Here is a 10,003-nt window from a genome sequence, read left to right as displayed (position 1 = left end):
GTCATATTTTGGAAGGTTGTAGTCCAGATTTAGGCCACAGCAATCAGAAGACAGAAGTTAAACTCAGCCACTGCACTGGGCCGTGGGTACTGGAAATGTGAATCTGCTGTGTCAACCACAGGCTTCAACATGGCTGCCAAATAGCTTTGTTTGTTGTGCCTCCCAGCACTGATACCCAGAATTGTTGTAATTTGACAAATAAAGATAAGATTCAGGCAACTTTATATTATAGAAGTATTATTTAGTTTAGAAAAGAATCCAGAGAATCTCTATCAAAAACAGACCTCTCAGTGCTGTTAAACAGAGTTTAATTCATAGAAATATGAAGATTCACAATGTTACAGACATTCATTTAGTAGATAAAAGTTACGGGTAGTGTGCTCGCCTCAGCAGCAGCACATATACTAAAAAGTTAAGGGTAGTACTTAATCTTCTCTTTCCCAAATATATGATCTGCGGGGAGGCTTGCAAAATCTAAAAATGTTTCCATGGAATTAAAACAGTATTTCCTTTACCTAAAGAAAACTACTTCCACAGCTCATAAAATAAAGCACAATTCTGACCCTGAGCTTTCAAATAAAATATCTTATACTTGTGCCATATGTTGGTTTAAGTTTCGTTTTATCAGGATTCTATAATAACATGGTTTGTAGACTTTCTACTTGGTTTTAATGCAAAAACAATTTTCTATTCCCATATCACGGTGGGTTCCATTTTCATATATCTGCCCTTTTTCATTTAATTACTTATTAATTTTATCATTCATCTACTCAAGAAATGTTTATTATGTCTATGAATCAATGACTGTGGTAGCTATAAATGACTTAGATCTACCATCAGCACTCAGACCAATGCCTGGTACCTAATCAATGCCCAGAGCACTAAAGGATATTTATAATGAATAAGTGAATGGATCAACCAATGTTCTTAGCTCAGCATCTTCAATAAACTTAAGCTTAATCATAAAGGAAACACAGTAAATACTTCAATCCATCTACACTGATACTTGAGTGTAAGCTATATTGTTTGGAAAGGAGTCATATGTGAAGTAGTATGTTGAGACTGCAAGATTGGCAAGATGAGTTTTAGAAGATCCAAAACAAGAGATGAACAATGAGAAAACTATAAATGTATGAATATACATGGTGTGCCTAGGTTCAATAACAAAAAAAGCAGTCTGATTATACAGGTTGTTTTTCTTATCATAGCCACACACCTCTGTGCCCTAAAATGCTTCAACAATTAGGCCTCCCAATTCCTAAACTAATCTGGTGCTCTCTTACTGCCTATTAAAAGTTATGAGTCCAGGGGCTGGCGCCGTGGCGCAGTAGGTTAATACTCCACCGGCAGCGCTGGCATCCCATATGGACACCGGTTCTAGTCCCGCCTGCTTCTCTTCCAATCCAGCTCTCTGCAATGGCCTGGGAAAACAGTAGAAGATGGCCTAACTCCTGTGCCCCTGCGCCCACATGGGATTCTGGGAAGAAGTGCCTGGCTCCTGGCTTCAGATCTGTGTAGCTCCAGCCGTTGCAGCCACTGGGGAATGAACCAACGGAAAGAAGACCTTTCTCTCTGTCTCTCCCTCTTACTGTCTGTAACTCTACCTCTCAAATAAATAAATAAAACATTTTTAAAAAGTCATGAGTCCAGCCCTATGCACTGAATGGATTTCTTAAATCACCTCCTGGCAGGAAGCGAGTGATAGGATAACTAGCTTACCTGAGCTTGAGGGAAATCAACTGCCACTTAAATATGAATTACAAAAAACTGAAGGAGGAAACCACCAGTGTTAAATATAACATGGTCTGAGAGAACTATTTGTCCTTAGAGTCACATGTCATTTTTTTTTTTCAGAAAGTAATTGATTCCAGTCTTAGTTTATAAGTGGAAGGCATTTCTTGGCTCTTTTTCTGATAAACACAGAACTGCAGAGTGAAAGTATCCACTTATATAAATCACTTACATGATATTAAAGTAACAAATTATCTTTAAAGTACGTTTACAGTAAGTTTTTCTGGCATAAGACAGCCTTGAAATTTCTTTAATTCAACCTATAGAAATCTTTCCTCAGTTTTTTTGTACTGTCCACAAGGAATTCTACATTCTCTTCCTCTCTTTGCTGTATTTCTATCACAGCTCCTGTGGTCATGTTTTTGAAACTCCAGGTTATCACTAACATCACAGAAAGGTCAAGGTCTGGTGAGTAAAGAAAAGAAAACTGGCTTCTAGGTTCAAGTATCACTATCCATCACTCCTGTGATATCAACTGTACAGTAGGGTTGGGTACACTTCAGGACTCCCCTGTTTAAAGCTCTATAATTAAAATATTCAGAATTCCTTCATAGGCTTTCAAGAAAATCCAAAATAATTTAATTGAAAATGAGAGACCTTGTTTTAGGACATGATCTTTTTGGCTCCGTTGCACTTAACCACGTGATTGAAAAGCAATAGCTGCTGCTGCTTCCTCTTCTTTGCATATTATTATTGTTATTATTATTATTATTATTAATGTGAAATCTCTTCTCTGTACACAGCAATTGCTGCTGGCCCTATAAATGTCTACTAGACCACTGTCATTTCAAGGATGAGCAGTGAGTCAGATTGGCCACGGTTCTTCCCGGATACGCTGCCAATTTGCGCTGGAGTCCTGAAGCTGAAAAGAGCCGAGCTTATTGTTTCACTAGGGGGCCACACGACAAAGCTCCTCGAAGAACATAACACTAACACAGCAAGGGCTATGAGAACTAGGCTCTCTACTTAAGGCCCTGAGACTTCAAATTTGTGAGCCAAATTCCCATTTTCTCCAAGTTGAATTAGAGTTTTACCATGAACAGCTATGTGAATCCTAACTAATAAAAGTGCCATGGTGTTGTACAATTAAATTAGTTGGTTTGTACTTATTTTCTTGGTTGAATTTTTTCTTTTTTATTGAACATCAGTGTATTTATTCAAATATATTTCTTATTCTAATAAAACTCATTCTTTCAAAGAACTTGGCTTATTGTCTGCTTACTGGCTTATTTTTCATGTCAAGACATTCTTATAACACAATATATGCTAAGTGTTGCATATATTTTTGTTTGTGTTGTTTTTAGCCAACTGAAATCAATAGTGCTTTGAAAGCCATTTTCAGGTGTTTGTACACAAAAATTTGTGTCATAATTTTGTTTCTGCTTAAAATACTTGACTAATAGCTTATTTATCATCACAGCTATAATCATGGTTGAACATTGTAAAGCCCAAAAGTTTGAAAATAGTTCATAGCATATATTGTATGAAACAATATAATTGAAAAACTACTGAATTCTATATTTTTTCATTTAATTTTGTCTTCTCTACCATTAGAAAATGAATGTTTTATTTGATTAAAACATTTTGTAAGTTATTGAACACTATTGCTAAAGAAAGTGTAGCTATTCAGTACTGATAAGTTATATAATCAAAATCTACCCAAAATCTTAATTATGTCATATGTATAGTACAAGTATAATTCTACACTATGGTTTAAATTAGGGCATGTTCCCCAATCTAATGAAATGTATTACATAATGAGTGACAAGTAAAATTTCACAGACCATAATAAATAACAGAACTTACTTTACACAGAAGTTGTACACTTAGTTACAGGTTATTATGGGTCAGTTATTTTTATATTTTAGCTATTTATTTATTTGAAAATCATATTTCTACATTTAAACTTTTATTCATGCTTAACATCATCAAAACTGAGACCACATAGGGAAGTCTGATTGTTTTCTTTGGAATGCATTACTAATATTATTAATATTTATTAATTACTTATTAGCAACTAAAAGAGTTTCAAACACATTCTCAGGCTTTGTTATTCATTTTGCCCATCTCTCTTTTAAGATGAAACATGCATGTATAACTGACATTGACAGGATGAGTCAATATCATATAATCTTATTAGAACTAGTCAAAAAAGTAGACCCAGGTAGATGCCATCTTTTAAATAAACTCATATTGTAATCCTACAAAATATATATGTTGGATACAATTTGGTGTATTCCTGGTAGGAATTTATTAAAGCATGCCACATGGAAGCAGCCTTTGCAAGTGAGGGTCCCTGAAGTTAAAGCTTCAGTAACACAACATCACTGGTGTTTTTCTACAGTAGTCATGAACATTCATACAATTTTTCAAACATTCTTGATTCCCTAAAGTAGTATCTAGACAGTTCTCTGAGATGACCTTAAAGGGAGGTAGTCCTATAAGAATCCATAGAGGTTATTTAATATTCTTGGATATGGAGTGCAGAAATTTCATTTAGGAATGGATATTAAGATGCCCTAGCTGTTAAGATGCTACTTGGGAATCTGTATCCTTTGCCTGAGTTTGAGTCCTGTACACTTACATCTTGCTCTAGCACACACTCTCGGAGGCAGCAGGGATGGCTCAAGTAGCTGAGTGCCTACCACAGGTGGGAGACCTAGATTAAATGCCTGGCTCCCAGCTTCAACAGCCCTTATGGGCATTTGAGGAATGACAGCAGATGTGATTCTCTCTCTCTCTCTCTCTCTGGAAGGGAAGAGGGAAGAGAAGTCAAGGGGAGGGGAGGGAAGGGGAGGAGAGGGAGGGGAAGAACAAGGAAGGAAGGAAGCAAGCCAAGGCGGAAGACAGGGATCACATTTGCTCATGTTTTAAGAAAGTGCTACAATTTTGAATTATTGCCCCTTTACATTTTATTGCAATATTTTAAACAAAATAAAGTAGGAGGAGAAGACGACAATTTGGAAAAATAGTAGGCTTAGTCATGATTATTTTATAAAGGCAGATTTTTATAGAAAATGCTGTAATCAACCACAAATATACAGACTTCTGCAATACATGTAGTCTTAATCACAGTCATCGAAGTTTGGAATGACAGCTTTAGAAAGAACTCTAGAGTTCATTTTGTTTTCCAAATAGTTAATTCATGATACTTCATCTCAGCATGACTTAACATTTAATAATTTCTACGTGTGTTATCTTTTCCATCTCAGAGAATGCCATGGAATATTATACTTTCATTTTAAAATCTGTATTAATATTGAATGTTTTGGAAAAGTATGGGTAAACATGCATAAATTTGTTTCCCTCTTAATGACAGTAAAACTGAACAAAGCATTATGGAAAGGTTTTTAGAATGTACAATAGTTGAGTTTGATCTCAAGTTCTGCTATGACTTTCCATGTGTGAACCTCGTTTTCTCTCTGAACCTCTTTCTTTATCTCTAAAATTAAGATAAAATTAGCTATATTATAAAGAATGCATAAAGGAGCCAGAAAATAATAAAGTGATAAAGAGTTAAAAGGATTAAATAAATTCATAAAACAAGAAAAGAGTTTTAAAGACCAAGAAGAGTAACATGCACTGACTACGATGAATTCAAGTATCTACATCCAAGATGAAGTAAGTGAAAAATATAGACATAAAAATTCAAAATAAGATAATAACTTCCGGGAATATGTTTTTTTTTTAGTGAAAATACTAAATGTATCTCAGACTAGTATTTAAGCCACTATGTGGTTTAAAAAAACAGACATTTGGGGTTGGTGTTGTGCCACAGAGATAAAGCCATGACCTGCAATGCCAGCATCCCATAAGGGCACTGGTTTGTGTCCTGGTGCTTCCACTTCCAACCCAGATTCCTGCTAATGGCCTGGCAAAAGCCGTGGAAGATGGCCCAAGTGCTTGGGTCCTTGTCACCCACATGGGAGATCCAAATGAAGCTCCTGGCTCCTGGCTTTGGTCTTGCTCAGCTCTGGTTATTATAGCCACATAGGGAGTGAACCAGTGGATTAAAAACTTCATTCTGTCTCTCCCTCTCTCTCTCTCTCTCTGACTCTTTCTAATAAATAAATAAATCTTAAAAATAAAAAAGACCATGAATCCTATCATAAAGGTTTCATCCTCATGTGCTAATCTAAATCCAACTACCTCTAACCATTCCTACAAATATCATCACATAGGGGGTTAGAGCCTTAACAAATGAATTTGGGGAGAATATTATATTCACCTGTATTTTTATGATTCTGTTCTCTGGAAACCATCCAGCCTACTAATAGGCTATCCTGGGATCCTACCTGACTATCAGTCAGTCTTTGGAGCACAATAAGAAGGAAACCCTAATAAGGCAGAATACTACCCCTGAGGAGCAAGCAGAAGACTAGAGGGGTAAAAAGGAGCAGCATAGTATTTGACACACGTAGGAAGAATGTGAAGAAAATATCTCAGGTTCCATATTCTGTGATTGTGGGTTCATGAAAATCCATGCTTCGGTTTATTCCACAAGCCACAGTGAACCCTACTCTCCTGGAATTACTTCTGAAACCATTGACAAAGAGATAGAGATGCACACGGTCTAATTAATGAATCATTTTCTACCCCCATTATGGAACCAGTGTCACAGGTATCAGTTTCACTTGTTAATTCAAGAATCCAATTTTGTTTAATTTGTCACACTCCTTAATACCTTTTATATTATCTTCCTCATTTTTCATTTTCTGAGAATGCTAATTAGGCTTATTATCAATTAGAACCCCAGATGGAAATAATGACACACTAAAAGTAGTATAATTCAAAATAGATTTAATAAACTGACTAACTGCAAAGATGTACAAACTACAAAGGATAGCATAGTGCCCTGGGGCAGTCAGAGCAAACTGTTACAATCACTAGGCCCAAAGGGATGAAAAAGGGAATAAATTATAATAATGTAAAAGTGTTGAGTATATCGAGTCATCCTGAGAAGAACACATTGATCTGAGGAATGTAGTTATCCTTTCACACCTTGTTGGAAGGAGCCGGATGACCTCACTCTCCTCCCTCCCTTCAACATCATCACTGCCTACACTGGCCATTCAGATCAGCCTCTAGCAGAGAGCTACAAGAAAACATTCAGACAGAGATCTGGGTAGACAAGCAGAAGGTATCCAGATTAGCTGATAAAATTCGGTCTAAGAGATGCAGATTTTCTTAGAGTATGTCATGTGCCAAATCAATACAAGTACATGGCTGAACACTCAAATTTTGTAATATAATGGAGCTTATAATAAAAAGAAACAGTCCTTTTGTCCAGTCTTCCAACTTTAAGTCTGGTCACTGAAGACATCATTTTAAACCACTTTAGCCTTTGGGCTCTTCTAAATTTGGACAAGATAAATATTACATTTTTATAATTCTATTTCTTGATTTATCAAATATAAAAATTGTCTACTGGCTATAGAGGACAGAAATTAATCTCACTTAAGCCAAAAATCTTCCCTTTGCTCCTGCCTATTGTTATTTTTCGTTCTAAAAGTTAACAGTGTATATTTAAGCAGAAAACTGGTTTTGTTCAAGATGCCATTGTTTTTATTTAAAAGAAAGTTTATTTGATTTGGTGAGATACTTAATTAAGAAAATGAATTTTCTAGGGACAAAACTTATAAAACTCACAAATGATCAAATTTGGCTTATTACAAGTGGGTTCACTAAGCATATTTTATATACAATAAAATTAACACAGCTTTGGTTTGTAGGTCTGTGAGTTCTGAAAAATGCATTCAAGTGAAGATAGAAAATTTCTTCTACCTCAGAAAGTTTCCTTGTGCCTCATTATAGACAACTCCTTTCCCCAAACCTCAACCCATGGCAACCATTAAGCTTTTATCTTGCCCGATAGCTTTGCTTTTTCTAGAATAGCATATAAACAAAATCATATAATATGCAATTACTTTGGTGTCAAGCTTCTTCACGTAGCATAATGCTTTTAAGAGTCCTCATGATGCCAAATATATCACCAGTACTTTACCTTCGGTTACTATCGTGTTGCACCACAATTTACTTTCCCATTCCGCAGTTGAATATGCTAAGATTTTTACTCTTAAGAGACTAAGAAAGCTGTTCCTGGGTCTGGTGCTGTGGCGCAACGGACTTGATGCCCTGGCCTGAAAGCATCGGCATCCCTCGTGGCCGCAGGTTCAAGACCCGGCTGCTCCACCTGCAATCCAGCTCTGGGCTGTGGCCTGGGGAGGCAGTGGAGGATGGCCCGGGTCCTTGGGCCTCTGTGCTTGCATGGGGGTACCCAGGGGAGGCTCCTGGCTCCTGGCTTCGGACAGGTGCAGCTCTGGCCGTTGCGGCCCACTGGGGAGTGGGCCATCAGATGGAAGACCTCTCACTCTCTCTCTGTATAGCTCTGACTTTCAAGAAAATAAATAAGTCTAAAAAAAAAAAAAAAAAAAAGAAAGTTGTTCCTGATGTAAAGGTATAATATAATATGTAGTTCTGATTAGTAGTTATTTTCCCTTCTGGACAATTTATCTTAATTTTCAAAAAATCTTCATATATATATGATTTTATGTACATATATGTATATATATATAAAATCAGGTCACTGTCATCATTTTTTTGAAGGAAGAGGTCACATTTTTAAAATTTCCATGAACAGAAAAATTCACAGAATCCCAACACAATTTTGCTCTGTCCCTCCTCTAAAATCCATAAAATGAAAACATTAATTCTAAAAGTTTTAAAAATGTAATAAAGAAAAATGTTGTAAGAATGTCACAAAAGTCACAGAATGAAAATGTATTCAACTACAGCTAAAATTACTGAAGAAACAGAACTGATGTCTAACTTCATATGTAGATTTATATACAATATACAAAGAATATTTCTTCACAAAACATTTCTTCTAGCCAGAATGACAGGCGTCAATATGTTGTTTTAGTTGTCAGAAAAGGTTTTCATTTTTATGTTTTAATTTATCAATCATGTAATGAAAACAGAGCTCTAATTTTCATCAGTACTCTCTAGAAAGCTAAACTTTAGCCTTCTCTGGCAGAAAGAAAAAGATAACATCTGAAAGCAATTTTAGGAAAATGACATGATGGGCTACAGAGAGAATGAATTTCTTAAATATCTCCTAAATATAAGAAGTGGAGAATCTTTTCATCAGATATTATCCAAAAATATGAGAATAAAGAGGAAAGGGGCCGGCACTGTGGCACAGTAGGTGAATCCTTTGTCTGCGGCGCCAGCATCCGATATGGGTGCAAGGTCCAGTCCCGGCTGCTCCTCTTCCAATCCAGCTCTCTGCTGTGGCCTGGGAAAGCAGTAGAAGATGGCCTAGGTCCTTGGGCCCCTGCACCTACAGGCGAGACCGGGAAGAAGCACCTGGCTCCTAGCTACTGATGGGTAAAGTTCCGGCTGTTGCGGCCATTTGGGAAGTGAACCAGTGGACAGAAGACCTTTCTCTCTGTCCCTCTCACTGTCTATAACTCCACTTCTCAAATAAATAAATAAAATATTTAAAAAAATAAAGAGGAAAAGCATCTTTACAAATAGGGAGACGAGATATCAAAATATAATCGCGAGCGCATTCAAAGCCCGATGAGTAAAAAGAGATTCTGGATATTTATAAATTACTGCGAGGAGGAGGATAAGAAAATATAAAGGGAAATGTCATTTCTGCTCCAAGTCTGTACGTGGAAACTGTGGAGTGGGATTGAAAGGGTGAAAAGTACTGTGGTTGTTTAATTCAGTAGTTTTCAGTATAATTGTAATGAAATCATACTGTCATCCCTCCTTTATTGGATCAGATTATGTTCCCAAGAGAAATTTTCTTTCTTGTCACAGTCTGTACCTTTTGACCATAATCTTCCAGAAAAAAAAAAAAAAAAAAAAAACCACTCCTTTGTTGTTGTGCATGGGCTAATGGACAACAGTTCCAACAGGAGATTACACAATATCCAGGTCACAAAAGATTAAACATTGTTTCTTAAGCAATAACCTAAACAGGCAGACAGGATTTTGCTAAGAATCCATCTGGAGGGCACAGACACATCGCAGATTCATCACTGGGTCGGTCCCTATTGTTTCTGCAGAAAAACATTTTCAGAGCCACCAGCGAAGGCCCACGGATATGGTTTCTGTCACTCCCCAGAGAGCTTCTGACATCTTCCAAACTAGGATGGCCTGGGTGTATCCATTCACACAAAACTCTTCATATGATGCACAG

The 10,003-nt window shown here is 36.6% G+C and overlaps 1 long non-coding RNA gene across 1 annotated transcript in view; it reads right to left on the bottom strand.

Annotated features, from left to right (window-relative positions):
• Positions 1 to 6,731: 6,731 nt before the first annotated feature.
• Positions 6,732 to 10,003, bottom strand: part of LOC149126012 (uncharacterized) — a 496,014-nt gene continuing 492,742 nt past the window's right edge. The window contains exon 4 of the long non-coding RNA XR_016235192.1: positions 6,732 to 8,204. This is a non-coding gene — a long non-coding RNA (uncharacterized LOC149126012). The remainder of the gene's footprint in view (positions 8,205 to 10,003) is intronic.

This window comes from Oryctolagus cuniculus, chromosome 6, assembly GCF_051225735.1.
Source record: "Oryctolagus cuniculus isolate XC-2025 breed Fujian yellow rabbit chromosome 6, ASM5122573v1, whole genome shotgun sequence".
Taxonomy (NCBI): Eukaryota; Metazoa; Chordata; class Mammalia; order Lagomorpha; family Leporidae; genus Oryctolagus; species Oryctolagus cuniculus.
The sequence above is the reverse complement of the archived record's forward strand: the minus strand, read 5'-3'. Positions and strand labels throughout refer to the sequence as shown.